General features: G+C 40.7%; 1 protein-coding gene across 4 annotated transcripts in view; it reads left to right on the top strand.

Moving 5' to 3' along the window:
- The first annotated feature begins 809 nt into the window (after window positions 1-809).
- ARMH3 (armadillo like helical domain containing 3) overlaps window positions 810-15,960 on the top strand; it is a 251,635-nt gene continuing 236,484 nt past the window's right edge. For 2 of the 4 annotated variants that reach the window (XR_008998987.1, XM_057506237.1), the window contains exon 1: window positions 811-1,206. The gene's annotated coding sequence lies outside the window, so the exon portion shown is untranslated. Of the gene's footprint in view, window positions 1,207-15,960 lie in introns of all 4 variants that reach the window. The other 2 variants (XM_036898697.2, XM_036898696.2) reach the window with 2 other exon arrangements.

Below are 15,960 nucleotides of genomic sequence, written 5' to 3'. Positions count from 1 at the left end.
AATCTCAGAATCATAATTTTTTTCAACTCCCAGAATTAGGTATTCAGCAGGTGTTCAGCAAAGGTTTGTTAAAAGGAAATCAGGTATGGTAAGTGTCCTTTCAGTTGCACTGGAGGCCTCTAACTGGTGCTTAGGAACTATTGGGGTTCACCTAAAGATGGCTTTTCTTGCCCCTTCTCACTTTTTTAAAAAATTAAAGTATCATTGATATACACTCTTATGAAGTTTTCACATGAAAAACAATGTGGTTACTACATTCACCCTTACTATTGAGTCCCCCCCATACCCCATTGCAGTCACTGTCCTTCAGTGTAGTAAGATGCCACAGAGTCACTACTTGTCTTCTCACTCCTTTTTGTATTCTATTGAGGTATAACTTTTTACTACTAATCATGTCTTACGCAACTGTGTAAATAAACAAGAAAAAAAAATTCCCCAAGAAAGAACATGAGCTTCTGGGTCACTAAGATCTCTTTTCTGATAAACTGGGTTCAAACTCTTGTTCACCTCTTATTAACTTCAGAACGTTATATAAGATATTTAATCACTCAGAATCTTTGTTTTCTCATCTGTGAAGTACTTGCTTCATGAAGTTATTATAAGGATTGAAACACACACACACACGCACACTGCCTGGCATATCTTTTTTAATCCTCATTTTGCTTATGAGAAAACTGAGACTCAGGTTACTTGCTAGGTTATCACAGACTTGCTTTGCACACAATACGTATTTGTTGAAGCAGTTTTATTTCCAATTTTTCACTTACAAAGTTTCAATAAATATTAGAACACATATCATTCCCACATACTTTGCCAATGTTTCTAGACAATACATTTATTCCTAAAGTTGAGTTGCCGAGTTCAGCGTGTTCCATATTTAAAAAAAAGCTGTTGCAACTTGCATCCAGTAGACCCGCAAGAGACGTTTGTTTTGCGAATTTCTTCTTCGCGGTGCATTTCGGGAGGTGTAGTCTTTGTGATGCTTGCTGGGGAATCGTGATCTGAGCCTGCCTAAGGAAGCGGTCCAGGAGGCACCTTTCACGAGGCGGGCTTTTGGACCCTGCGGGGGCACGGCAGCCGACTGGAAGAAGGGTCGGGGGAGGTCTGGAGCGCGTCGTTGAGCCTGGAGCAGCCGCGGCATTTGTGGTGTTGGGAGTGAGGGGGACCAGGAGCCGCGCGGGTGGTGGAGCAGGACTCCGGGGCTCGGTAAGCGGCGCCGGCCCGGACGGGCTCCACCCCTGGCCAACCCTTGCGGATCCTGCCATACTAGGCCTTGGCCCTGAGGCGGCCCTGGGGGCGGGGCCTGCACCGACCGGGGGACGACGGGGTGACTACGGGGAGAGGGAGGGAGGACAGCTGCTGGGGCGGGCTGAGGCTGCGTTTGGCTGGGAAGCTGGGCCCGGGGCGGCGGAGTGGAGCGTGAAACGGCTCGCTCCAGCGGTCCCTCCGACCATCCAATGCCGGTCATGTCCTTCCCAGTCCCTGTTGGGCCTTCCTGGCAGCTGAGGTGCTAACCTTTGACTCCAGTTCGGGCCGGATTCCGACCCCTCAAGCTGCCTCGAGAGCCTGTCCTCCCAGATGGTTTCTGCCCCTTGGTGGTCTTCAGTCCAGCATGGCCCCGGAGAGGGTGTGGGGCGAGACCTCGGAGTAGGGCTAGAGGAAGGCCGGACTGTTCGAAGTAGTTTTCAGGTGTCCCGGAAGGGCCCCCGTCGGGTTCTCTATTTTCAGTCCCTGACCGACGGGCTTTAGGCCACCCTTCACACAAAATCAGTGAAGCTACCATGTGGTCTCTGGGTTACTGGGTGCGGGCCTGGGAAATGAACCTGTTCCCAGGCAGCTGTGGGGAAGAACCAGAGAAAAACAGGTTCCCGGGGAAGGAGAGTATTAGAAGTCTGGACGTACTGCTTCTGGAGAATGGGAGAGTAGAAACTTGTCGCAGCCCCAATAAATGATTCTGGATCATCAGGCGCCCCCTTCTCCCCGAGACCCTCTTCCCCCCCATGCCGCCCGGCCAATTCTTCCTCTAGTGAGAGCTGTTTCTTTGCCATTCTGAGCTCTCAGTGACTTTGTAAACCAAGGCAAATACAGTTTATGTCCCTACCCTTCACAAGTTAATTAGTATTATTTTGGGTGTGCCTTCAGATGGATTTGTGTGCACAGTACTTCCTATGTGAAGGATTTTGGGATGTCAGACCAATCACTTTTTTAGAGAAAGGTGGATCCTTCTTGTTAGGATTGTAAAGGGGGAATTCCCATTTTTTTTCTTAGTGAATACGGAAGCCTTTAAGTCTTTTTCATTGGAAAGTTTGGCGTTACAGTTAACTCGCTCAACATTTGTATAATGATTTAAAAAAAAATTGAAAACTCAAAGCAATTACGAAAGTTGAAATTTCACATAGAGCCAAGTTCAAGAATCCATCAAATTTGGGGAAAACAACCAAATAACAAGTTAATCCAGGGTATGTGAGGGTGAACTGTTTATTCAGTACACATTTATTGAGCACTTAACTATGTAACTGGCACTGGGGTTAGAAATATGAGTATCTTTCCTCAAGTATCTTTTCCTCTCTGATATATCCATATGGAATTGTAGTGCTGTGTGTTACATATCCATATAAAGGATATTAAACAGTAGGAGGGGAATACTGCCATTGCCTAGGAGACCCAGGAAAATCTTTGCAGGGAGGAGATACTCAAATTGTGTGTTGAAGGATGAATAGGACCTTGCACAAGTAAGGAAAGGCATTCCAGTTGCAGAGAACAGCAAGCATAAAATAAAAGCATGGTGAAAATGTGAGGGAAAGAAAAACAGATGATTTTTAAATGTCAGAAATTTGTCCCAAACAGAATGTGTGCTGGGGAAATTGCAAAGAGGTGAGACTGAAAAGAGGGTAGGAAGCCATCCCCTTTTTATATTAGGGAGTGACAGAAGTACAGATTAAAGTAATTAGAGATTAGGCAGTGAGACTAATTAGAATTGTTACAATTGACTGAGAACCTGAATAATGTGTGGCAGTGGGAATGAAGAGGAGGGGCATATATTTCAGAAATATTTCTGAGATAGATGCAACAGGACTTAGTGACTGGGTACAGAGTGTGTGCTAAGGTTTCTAATTTAAGAGATTGGGTGAGTGGGAATTTCATTGACCAGGATTAGAAAACAGCCGATTTTTAAAAGGGTTGGGTTGGCTATGGAAAGAGGTATACAGGAGATAAGTCTGGTTTGCTGAGATCAAGTTGCTTGTGAGATGTGCACATGGAAATGTTACGAGGCAGCTGAAAGAAAGGAGGCCAGATGAGCTTAATATCTTGGCAGTAGCTATGAGTTAAATGAAGGCATATGTGAAAAAAATCCTGGGAAAAAGTAATTTGATCTTGTTTATTTTTAAGTATCTGAATATGCACTTTTTCCATTTAATAGTGAGTTTCTCAACTTAGTAATTTTGGACCCCCTTTTTGTCTTACACTATCCCTGTGTTATTATAAGGTCTTGATAAATGTTAGTTATTAAGCTAGTGGGAAATCAATTTACTTTGCAGGGTTGCGGTTACTTTTGGGCTTTCTGTAAGAAGATTATAGGAGTCTGTCTTGTAACTTTCATTTTATACTTAGGTGGTATTCATGAGGCTTGTATGGTTCAACAGGAAAGAAAATGAAGAAGATGTGAGTGACTGTGCAGCTTGAGGAATTTCAGGGCTTGAACCAGGAGATAGACAGTATTAATTTACAGAAGCTCCTGCTCCTTGAGAAGAGGGTCTTACAGTGAATTCTCATTCTGGGAGATGTCAGAAAAATGTGATTTTCAAGCAGAGTTTCCTGAATCCTGTCAGTTTGGAGTTGATTCCTCCTTCTGAAGATGTAAATGGATTCCTTCTTTTTTTTTTTAAATGCATTCCTTCTTGTGTAAAATAATTTGAAAGGGAACCTGAGGTAGTCATGTTTATGTAACCCTCTTTATCTGTGTTATTAGTTTGTGCAAGTAGGCAGACTCAATAGATGCTGATGGGACTGCATTAAATTCTCTGTTGTAAAGCTAGTTCACCTCTAGTAGATACAGACAGTGGTTGATACCTAGAATTGAGATTGGCAAATTCCTGATTTTGCCACTTACTGCTTAGTCTTGGGAAAGTCCCTGAATTGCTTCCACTTTCAAGTATAGGTTAAACATCTACTCTGAGATGGGCACATACAAGATGTGGATGCTGCCTGATAGTGACTCCTGTGCCTACTGAATTAGACAGTAGGTTCTGGCCTACTATCCAGAAAATAGGGGTGATGCTTGTCAGACAGTGTCCTCAGTTACTGACTTTTCTTGAATAAAGTGGGAATGTTGATTTTATAGATATCAGATTGGAGTTTCCATAGAACATTAACTGAACCTGGATTTTGAATGTTTTATTAGTCAACACCTGTTTTTTTGCACTAAAATTATGGTAGGTAGAAGGACTACCAGAGAGAGATTTAGTGGCTTTACTACTTACTAGCTATGTAACTTTGGGCAAAGTAAAATACTCTTTGTAAAATTATGGTAATAATACCTTCTTCATCTGGCTATTTTAATGATTAAATACTGTATATTTAAAGCACTTAGAACAGTGCCAAGTGTATAGTGAGTACTCAGTAGTGTCATTTGTTAGTATAGTGAGAGAGAGGCTGTGCTCTGAAAGACTTGTGAAGAATGAGTGAGTGATGAATTCCAGCTCCAGGAATTAAAAAAAGAAAAGAGATAGAAGAAGAGTTTGGGGCCTGTTCTGGAGCTCTCCATGAAGGAAGTTCAGAGAGGTGGCCTCACTCTATTTTAATTTTGGAGATATAAAAGACATGGTGTGATTAGCATTAAAAAGCCATTAAAATGGAAAGGAGTTATATGGTTGTTTTAGAGACCGTTTATGGGGGTGAAATTGAATAATTTGCCACCCATGTTATGAGAGACGCTGTGGCAAGGAGCCATGTGGAACAGAGGATGTGAATTCCGCAAGTGACAGGGCCTTCAGGAAGGAAGAGGCATGTTGGGAACTAGTGTGAGAAATGAAGGTTTGGAGGTAGAAATACTCCTACATTCTTTTAAATGCTTATAGTGCTACTGTTTACCTCCAGGGAATGTGGTATGCCTTGCAGATGAATTTAGGGAGCAGTAACTTCTGCTGAAATACTGAAAAAACAAAAAACCCTTGTATCTAGAGGAACTGGGGAACTTTTAGGAGAGCAGGTCAGGAGACTTTCTGGCTTTATAAACATGTTATCTTCTCTTGTGTATTGGGTGAATGGTTCATGTTCAGACCATGGTGATGTACATCTGACTCATCCCCAACCTTGGGTAGATGGGATTTCTTTTTTATTTTATTTATTTATTTTTAAATTTTTTATTAAGGTATTATTGATATACACTCTTATGGAGGTTTCACATGAAAAAACAATGTGGTTCCTACATTTACCCATATTATCAAGTCCCCACCCATACCCCAATGCAGTCACTGTCCATCAATGCAGTAAGATGCTACAGATCCACTGTGTGCCTTCTCTGTGCTACACTGTTCTCCCCGTGATCCCCCACACCATGTGTACTAAACATAATACCCCTCAATCCCCTTCTCCCTCCTTCACCACCCTCCCTCCCACATCCCTCCCCTTTAGTAACCACTAGTTCCTTCTTGGAGTCTCTGAGTCTGCTGCTATTTTGTTCCTTCAGTTTTGCTTTGTTGTTATACTCCACAAATGAGAGAAATCATTTGGCACTTGTCTTTCTCTGCCTGGCTTATTTCACTGAGCATAATGTCCTCCAGCTCCATCCATGTTGTTGCAAATGGTAGAATTTTTTTCTTTCTTATGGCTGAATAGTATTCCATTGTGTATATGTACCACATCTTCTTTATCCATGATGGACACTTCTTTATCTACTGATGGACATTTAGGTTGCTTCCATATCTTGGCTATTGTAAAAAGTGCTGTGATAAACATAGGGGTGCATATGTCTTTTTGAATTTGAGAAGTTGTATTCTTTGGGTAAATTTCAAGGAGTGGGATTCCTGGGTCAAATGGTATTTCTACTTTTAGTGTTTTGAGGAACCTCCGTATTGCTTTCCACAGTGGTTGAACTAGCTTACATTCCCACCAGCAGTGTAGGAGGGTTCCTCTTTCTCCGCATCCTCGTCAGCATTTGTTCTTAGTTTTTTCGATGCGGCCATCCTTACTGGTGTTAGGCAGATTGGATTTCCATCTCCTTCATTAAGCATTGTGGATTACTGTGTGATGTGCTATTACATCCAGTCAACAAACTTGACTTGGATAGTGTTTATGTGGGTTAGTTTGCAATGTAATTTATCAAGCTGTAAACTTAAAATTTCTGTACTTTATACTATCTTATACTTCAGTAAAATACTTTAACAACAAAAAAAGGGCTTCAACAAAGCTTTGAAAGGAATGGGGCATCTGGACAGAAGATGATTTTGAGAAGATAAGTACAGCTTCTGCCATCTCTAGAAATGTGTGTCTTGTGATGATCTTTCACAGATGGGCAAACTGGGGCCAAGACTGTAAGGGAATGGAATGCCATTGTAAGTTGATATGGGATGTGGGTAGATGAGGGTAGCTCCAGTGCCTTTTTCTAGAGACTATACAAGTCAAATTTATTGACTGTTTGGATGTTCTAGTTTGTGAAGTTGGTTGAAGGCTTTGATAAGTGCTTCTCAAACTTCAGTAAGCATCAGAAATACTTGAGGCAGGGTTTTTCAGCCTTGGCACTGCTGATGTAACTGGCCAGCTAATCTTCGTTGTGGGGACTCACCTGTGCATTGCAGGAGGTTTAGCAGCTCCCCTGGCCTCCACCCAGGAGATGCTGGTAGCATCTCCCTTCTCACCTGTGACAACCCAAAATTTCTCCCAACAGTGATGTCCTTGGGGATACAAAATTGCCCCAGTTGAGAACCACTAACTTGGGTGATTATTACAAATGTAGACCCCTGGCCCTTATCTTGAAAAGTCTGTTTAAGTAGTAGGGAAGGAGGTACCTGAAACATGTTATCGCAGCTCTGCAGCAGTAACGTATATTCTTTCCTAAATAGAGGGCTGTGCAGATTAGTACTTGAATTGCTCTCCATTTCATATTTTTTCTTGTTTTTGTGTATCTTCCCATTCATTATCTAGTGGAGAATTATTTTAGCATTGACTAAGCTAAGCTCCATTAAAATAGTATCAATTAAATCCTGTAGTGGATATCAGTGTGTTTCAGCCGTTTTTTCCCCCAGTTGCTATATTGGATACATCTATCAACTTGACTAGATACTCAGATTCTCCTCCAGTTTTTCCACCATTCCATTAATTGTTTATCTCTCTCTTTTTCACATTACTGTTATTGATATTTACATATGTATATGCATGCATCAGACAGTTACCTGTTACTTCCTACCATGGTACCTCTTCTCACTGGCAAATTAGAGTGATGAAACTCAAATTATCTGGACACTCCAAAGTTTGTTCACTAAGATCAGTGAGTATATACTCTTCTTCCTCGCTCATCTGGAACCTCATCACAGCTTTTCTGCAGATCCTCAGCTTCCTTATGTGTAGGTTACTTGACTTATGCTCATACTGCCTTTGGAGATACAGTATAGCATAGTAGTTAAGAGCAGGGCTCTAATGTTAGAAGGTCTGGGTTTGAGTGCCTACTCTCACACTGGCAAGTTGTTTTTTTGTATTTTGTTTTGACTACTTAATGCTTTTGTTTTCTTACTGTAAAATTCCTGGATCATAGGTCTGTGATTTTTTTCTTGGTATCATTAATCTACAATTACATGAGGAACATTATGTTTACTAGGCTGCCCCCTTCACCAAGTACCCCCCAAGACAAACCCCATTATAGTCACTGTCCATCAGAGTAGTAAGATGCTCTAGAGTCACTACTTGTCTTCTCTGTGTTGCACATGCCTCCCTGTGCCTCCCCCCACATTATACATGCTAATCGTAATGCCCCCTTTCTTTTTCCACGCCCTTATCCCTCCCTTCCCACCCATCCTCCCCAGTCCCTTTCCCTTTGGTAACTGTTAGCCCATTCTTGGGTTCTGTGATTCTGCTGCTGTTTTGTTCCTTCAGTTTTTCTTTGTTCTTATACTCCACATATGAGTGAAATAATTTGGTACTTGTCTTTCTCCGCCTGGCTTATTTCACTGAGCATAATACCCTCTAGCTCCATCCATGTTATTGCAAATGGTAGGATTTGTTTTTTTCTTATGGCTGAATAATATTCCATTGTGTATATGTACCACATCTTCTTAATCCATTCATCTACTCATGGACACTTAGGTTGCTTCCATTTCTTGGCTATTGTAAATAGTGCTGCGATAAGCATAGGGGTGCATCTGTCTTTTTCAAACTGGGCTGCTGCATTCTTAGGGTAAATTCCTAGAAGTGGAATTCCTGGGTCAAATGGTATTTCTATTTTGAACTTTTTGTGGAACCTCCATACTGCTTTCCACAATGGTTGAACTAATTTACATTCCCACCAGCAGTGTAGGAGGGTTCCCCTTTCTCCACAACCTTGCCAATGTTTGTTGTTTGTCTTTTGGATGGTGGCGATCCTTACTGGTGTGAGGTGATATCTCATTGTGGTTTTAATTTGCATTTCTCTGATGACTAGCGATGTGGAGCATCTTTTCATGTGTCTGTTGGCCATCTGAATTTCTTTGGAGAACTGTCTGTTCAGTTCCTCTGCCCATTTTTTAATTGGATTATATGCTTTTTGTTTCTTGAGGTGCATGAGCTCTTTATGTATTTTGGATGTCAACCCTTCATCGGTTCTGTCATTTATGAATATATTCTCCCATACTGTAGGGTACCTTTTTTGTTCTTTTGTTGGTGTCCTTTGCTGTACAGAAGCTTTTCAGCTTGATATAGTCCCACTTGTTCATTTTTGCTTTTGTTTCCCTCGCCTGGGGAGATATGCTCATGAAGAAGTAGCTCATGTTTATGTCCAAGAGATTTTTGCCTATGTTTTTTTCTAGGAGTTTTATGGTTTCATGACTTACATTCAGGTCTTTGATCCATTTTGAATTTACTTTTGTGTATGCGGTTAGACAGTGATCCAGTTTCATTCTCATACATGTAGCTGTCCAGTTTTGCCAGCACCATTTGTTGAAGAGACTGTCATTTCCCCATTGTATGTCCATGGCTCCTTTATCGTACATTAGTTGACCATATATGTTTAGGTTAATGTGTGGAGTCTCTATTCTGTTCCACTGGTCTGTGGCTCTGTTCTTGTGCCAGTACCAAATTGTCTTGATTACTGTGGTTTTGTAGTAGGGCTTGAAGTTGGGGAGCAAGATCCCCCCCACTTTATTCTTCCTTCTCAGGATTGCTTTGTCTATTTGGGGTATTTGGTGTTTCCATATAAATTTTTGAACTATTTGTTCCATTTCATTGAAGAACATTGATTTGATAAGGATTGCATTGAATCTTTATATTGCTTTGGGCAGGATGGCCATTTTGACGATACTAATTCTTCCTAGCCAAGAGCATGGGATGAGTTTCCATTTGTTAGTGTACTTTTTAATTTCTCTTAAGAGTGTCTTATAGTTTTCAGGGTATAGGTCTTTCACTTCTTTGGTCAGGTTTATTCCTAGGTATTTTATTTTTTTTGATGCAATTGTGAATGGAATTGTTTTCCTGATTTCTCTTTCTATTAGTTCATTGTTAGTGTATAGGAAAGTCACAGATTTCTGTGTGTTAATTTTGTATCCTGCAACTTTACTGAATTCTGATATCAGTTCTAGTAGTTTTGGAGTGGAGTCTTTATGGTTTTTTATGTACAATATCATGTCATCTGCAAACAGTGACATTTTGACTTCTTCTTTACCAATTTGGATTGGTTGTATTTCTTTGTTTTGTCTAATTGCCGTGGCTAGGACCTCCAGTACTATGTTGAATAACAGTGGGGATAGTGGGCATCCCTGTCTTGTTCCTGATCTCAGAGGAAAAGCTTTCAGCCTCTTGCTGTTCAGTTTGATGTTGGCTGTGGGTTTATCATATATGGCCTTTATTATGTTGAGGTACTTGCCCTCTATACCCATTTTGTCGAGAGTTTTTATCATGAATGGATGTCGAATTTTGTCGAATGCTTTTTCAGCATCTATGGAGATGATCACGTGGTTTTTGTCTTTATTTTTGTTGATGTCGTGGATGATGTTGATGGATTTTCAAATGTTGTACCATCCTTGCATCCCTGGGATGAATCCCACTTGGTCATGGTATATGATCCTTTTGATGTATTTTTTAATTCGGTTTGCTAATATTTTGTTGAGTATTTTTGCATCTACATTCATCGGGGATATTGGTCTGTAGTTTTCTTTTTTGGTGGGGTCTTTGCCTGGTTTTGGTATTAGGGTGATGTTAGCTTCATAGAATGAGTTTGGGAGTATTCCCTCCTTTTCTATTTTTTGGAAAACTTTAAGGAGAATAGGTATTATGTCTTCTCTGTATGTCTGATAAAATTCCGCGGTAAATCCATCTGGCCCGGGGGTTGTGTTCCTGGGTAGATTTTTGATTACCGCTTCAATTTCTTTGCTTGTAATTGGTCTGTTCAGATCTTGTGTTTCTTCCTTGGTCAGTCTTGGAAGGTTGTATTTTTTTAAGAAGTTGTCCATTTCTTCTAGATTTTTCTCTCAGCTTTTGCTTATCTGGAAATTGTTTAATCCCTCCTTCAAATATAAATGATAACCTTGCTGGAAACAGTATTCTTGGTTCAAGGCCCTTCTGTTTCATTGCATTAAATATATCATGCCATTCTCTTCTGGCCTGTAGGGTTTCTGTTGAGAAGTCTGATGATAGCCTGATGGGTTTTCCTTTGTAGGTGACCTTTTTCTTCTCTCTAGCTGCCTTTAAAACTCTGTCCTTGTCCTTGATCTTTGCCATTCTAATTATTATGTGTCTTGGTGTGGTCCTCCTTGGGTTCCTTCTGTTGGGAGTTGTGTGTGCTTCTCTTGTCTGAGCAACTATTTCTTCCCCAGTTTGGGGAAGTTTTCAGCAATTATTTCTTCAAATACACTTTCTATCCCCTTTTTTCCCCTTCTTCTACTGGTACCCCTATAATGCAGATATTCTTCCATTTGTATTGGTCGCACAGTTCTCTTAATATTTTTTCTTTCCTGGAGATCCTTTTATCTTTCTCTGTGTCAGCTTCTCTGCATTCCTTTTCTCTGATTTCTATTCCATTAACATCTTCTTGCACCTCATTTATTCTGCTTTTAAGTCCTTCCAGAGATTGTTTTATTTCTGTATTCTCCCTTACCACTTTATCCTTTAGGTCTTGCATTTTTCTCTGCAGCTCCATCAGCATTGTTATGACCTTTATTTTGAATTTTTTTTCAGGAAGATTGGTTAAATCTGTCTCCCCAGGTTCCCTCTCAGGGGATGTCTGTGTGATTCTGGTCTGGATTAAATTCTTCTCACTTTTCATGGCTATAGAGGTAGTCGTGTGTAGGTGGCATGTGTGTCAGCTGGGAGAACAAAGTCTCTTCCTGCTTGCCTGTCACCTTCCCTTCCTGTGAGAATGGCGACCCCTAGAGGCTTGTGCTGGGCAGCTGTGTGCTGACAGGGTCTCTGAGTCTTACCTGGGCGGCTCTGGGGCAGGGGTTGGGGTGGCGGAGGCTCCGCGGGGCTGCTGTGGCCGTGGCCAGTCTCAGGCTGCTTCTCTGCTATGGCGGGCCATGCAGGAGGGGAACCGGCTGGAGGCTGTTTATCTCTGTGAGGGGCCTCAGAGCTGCAATGCCGCCCAGGGGTTTAGGGCTCCTGGAGTTCCCCAGGATTCCCCACTGCTGGGCTGAGTGTGCTAGGACGCTTCCGTCCAGCTGTGAGGCTCCTGTCCCTTTAAGACTTTCAAAAAGCACTCACTTTTCTTTTGTCACACAGGCGCCGGCTGTGGGAAACCTGCTCACAGGTTTTATTGTTCCGTTTCCGTAGTATCCAGCACACCATGCACTGTGTGTTTGTGCTCCCTGTCTGGATGACTAGGGCTGGGTATTAAGCAGTCCTGGGCTCCCACTCCCTCCCCATTCTGACTCCTCTCCTCCCACCGGGGTGCTGGGGTGGGGTGTGCGCTCAGGTTCTGCAGGTGCTGAGTTCTCGCAGGTGTAGATGTAGCCTGGCTGTTGTGCTGTATCTTCCGGTCTCTCTTTTAGGAATAGTTGTATTTGTTGTATTTTCAAAAATATATATGGGTTTTTCTGCTGCTCTACTCACAGCACCATCTTGGCTCCTCCTCTGGGTTTGTGATTTTGTGATGATAAAATGAATTAATTTATATAAAGTGTTTAGAATGGTGTCTGGAACACAGTAAGTGCTAAAGAAGTATTAACATTTTGGTTGTTACTTTAGATTGGTGTCCTCAGTGTGCAAGTTGGGAGTTCTACCATCCTCTGTTCAAGAGTTCTGCATGGATGCTTTAAATTTTCATTTATTAAATTAAATTCAGACGTTTTTTTTATTAAGGTATTATTGATACACACTCTTATGAAGGTTTCACATGAAAAACAATGTGGTTACTACATTCACCCTTATTATTGAGTCCCCCCTCCCATACCCCATTGCAGTCACTGTCCATCAGTGTAGTAAGATGCCACAGAGTCACTACCTGTCTTCTCTGTTTTGCACTGTCTTCTCCATGATCCTCCTCATACCATATATACTAATCATAATACCGCTTAATCCCCTTCTCCCTCCCTCCCTCCGCACCCACCCTCTCCCACCCATCCCCTTTGGTAACCACTAGCCCCTTGAAATTTGTGAATCTGCTGCTGGTTTGTTCCTTCAGTTTTGCTTTGTTGTTATACTCCACAAATGAGGGAAATCATTTGGTGCTTGTCTTTCTCTGCCTGGCTTATTTCACTGAGCATAATTCCCTCCATGTTGTTGCAAATGGTAGGATTTGTTTCTTTCTTATGGCTGAATAGTATTCCATTCCCATCAGCAGTGTAGGAGGGTTCCCCTTTCTCTGCATCCTTGCCAGTGTTTGTTGTTAGTCTTTTTGATGCTGGCCATCCTTACTATTGTGAGGTGATATCTCATTGCGGTTTTAATTTGCATTTCCCTGATGATTAGTGATGTGGAGTGTCTTTTCATGTGTCTGTTGGCCATCTGAATTTCTTTTTTGGAGAATTGTCTCTTCATATCCTATGCCCATTTGCTAATCGGGTTATTTGCTTTTTGGGTGTTGAGGTGTGTAAGTTTTTTATATATTTTGGATGTTAACCCCTTGTTGGATATGTCATTTACAAATATATTGTCCAATACTGTAGGGTGCTTTTTTGTCTTGTCGATGATGTCCTCTGCTGTACAAAAACTTTTTAGTTTGATGTAGTCCCATGAGTTCATTTTTGCTTTTGTTTCCCTTTCTCAAGGAGATGGGTTCAGGAAGAAGTTGCTCATGCTTATATTCAGGAGATGTTTGCCTATGTCGTCTTCTAAGAGTTTTATGGTTTCATGACTTACATTCAAGTCTTTAATCCATTTCGAGTTTACTTTTGTGTGTGGGGTTAAACAGTAATCCAGTTTCATTCTCTTGCATGTAGCTGTCCAGTTTTGCCAATACCAGCTGTTGAAGAGGCTGTCATTTCCCTGTTGTATGTCCATGGCTCCTTTATCATATATTAATTGACCATATATGGTTGGGTTTATATCAGTGCTCTGTAGTCTGTTCCATTGGTCTATGGGTCTGTTCTGTGGCAGTACCAAATTGTCTTCACTACTGTGGCTTTGTAGTAGAGCTTGAAGTTGGGGAGCATAATTCCCCCTGGTTTATACTTCCTTCTCAGGATTGCTTTAGCTATTTGAGATCTTTTGTGGTTCCATATGAATTTTAGGATTATTTTCTCTAGTTTGTTGACGAATGCTGTTGGTATTTTGATAGGAATTGCATTGAATGTATAGATTGCTTTAGACAGGATGGCCATTTTGACAATATTAATTCCTCCTATCCATGAGCATGGGATGTGTTTCTATTTATTGGTATCTTCTTTAATTTTTCTCATGAGTGTCTTGAGTTTTCGGAGTGTAGGTCTTTCACTTCCTTGGTTAGGTTTATTCCTAGGTATTTTATTCTTTTTGATGCATTTGTGAATGAGATTGTTTTCCTGATTTCTCTCTCTGCTAGTTCATTGTTAGTGTATAGGGATGCCACAGATTTTTGTGTATTCATTTTGTATCCTGCAACTTTGCTGAATTCAGTTGTTAGATCTAGTAGTTTTTGAGTGGATTCTTTAGGATTTTTTATGTAACAATGTCATGTCATCTGCAAACAGGGACAGTTTAACTTTTTCCTTGCCAATCTGGATGCCTTTTGTTTCTTTGTGTTGTCTGATTGCTGTGGCTAGGACCTCCAGTACTATGCTGAATAGAAGTGGGGAGAGTGGGCCTCCTTGTCATGTTCCTGATTTTAAAGGAAAAGCTTTCAGCTTCTTGATGTTAAGTATAATGTTGGCTGTGGGTTTATCATATATGGCCTTTTTTATGTTGAGGTACTTGCCCTCTATACCCATTTTGCTGAGAGTTTTTATCATGAATGGATGTTGAATTTTGTCAAATGCTTGTTCAGCTTCTATGGAGATGATCATGTGGCTTTTGTTCTTCTTTTTGTTGATGTGGTGGATGATGTTAATGGATTTTCGAATGTTGTACCATCCTTGCATCCCTGGCATAAATCGTACTTGATCATGATGGATGATCTTTTTTATGTATTTTTGAATTCTGTTTGCTACTGTTTTGTTGAGTATTTTTGCATCTATGTTCATCAGGAATATTGGTCTGTAATTTTCTTTTTTTGTGGTGTCTTTGCCTGGTTTTGGTATTAGAGTGATGCTAGCCTCATAGAATGAGTTTGGAAGTATTCCCTCCTCTTCTATTTTTTGGAAAACTTTAAGGAGAATGGGTATTAGGTCTTCACTAAATGTTTGATAAAATTCAGCAGTGAAGCCATCTAGTCCAGGGATTTTGTTCTTAGTAGGTTTTTGATTACCAGTTGAGTTTCGTTGCTGGTAATTGGTTTGTTCAGATTTTCTATTTCTTCCTTGGTCTGCCTTGGAAGGTTGTATTCTTCTAGAAAGTTGTCCATTTCTTCTTGGTTATCCAGTTTGTTAGCATATATTTTTTTCATAGTATTCTCTAATAATTCTTTGTATTTCTGTGGTGTCCATAGTGATTTTTCCTTTCTCATTTCTGATTCTGTTTATGTGTGTAGACTCTCTTTTTTTCTTGATAAGTCTGGCTAGGGGTTTATCTATTTTGTTTATTTTCTTGAAGATGCAGCTCCAGCTTTCATTGATTCTTTCTATTGTTTCATTCTTCTCAATTTTATTTATTTCTGCTCTAATCTTTATTATGTCCCTCCTTCTTCTGACTTTGGGCCTCATTTGTTGTTCTTTTTCTAGTTTCATTAATTGTGAGTTTAGACTGCTCATATGGGATTATTCTTCTTTCTTGAGGTAGGCCTGTATTGCAATATAGTTTCCTCTTAGCACAGCCTTTGCTGCATCCCACAGATTTTGTATTGTTGAATTATTGTTGTCATTTGTCTCCATATATTGCTTGATCTCTGTTTTTATTTGGTCATTGATCCACTGGTTATTTAGGAGCATGTTTTGAAGCCTCCATGTGTTTGTGAGATTTTTCATTTTCTTTGCATAATTTATTTCTAGTTTTATACCTTTGTGATCTGAGAAACTGGTTGGTACAATTTCAGTCTTTTTGAATTTACTGAAGCTCTTTTTGTGGCCTAGTATATGATCTATTCTTGAAAATGTTCCATGTGCACTTGAGAAGCATGTGTATTCTGTTGCATTTGGGTGTAGAGTTCTGTAGATGTCTGTTAGGTCCATCTGTTCTGTTGTGTTCTTCAGTGCCTCTGTTTCCTTACTTATCTTCTGTCTGGTTGATCTGTCCTTCAGAGTGAGTGGAGTGTTGAAGTCTCCTAGAATGAAT

Source organism: Manis pentadactyla, chromosome 8 (genome assembly GCF_030020395.1).
Source record: "Manis pentadactyla isolate mManPen7 chromosome 8, mManPen7.hap1, whole genome shotgun sequence".
In the NCBI taxonomy this organism is placed as follows: domain Eukaryota; kingdom Metazoa; phylum Chordata; class Mammalia; order Pholidota; family Manidae; genus Manis; species Manis pentadactyla.
Note: the sequence above shows the minus strand (reverse complement) of the source record. Positions and strands in the feature narration are given on the sequence as shown.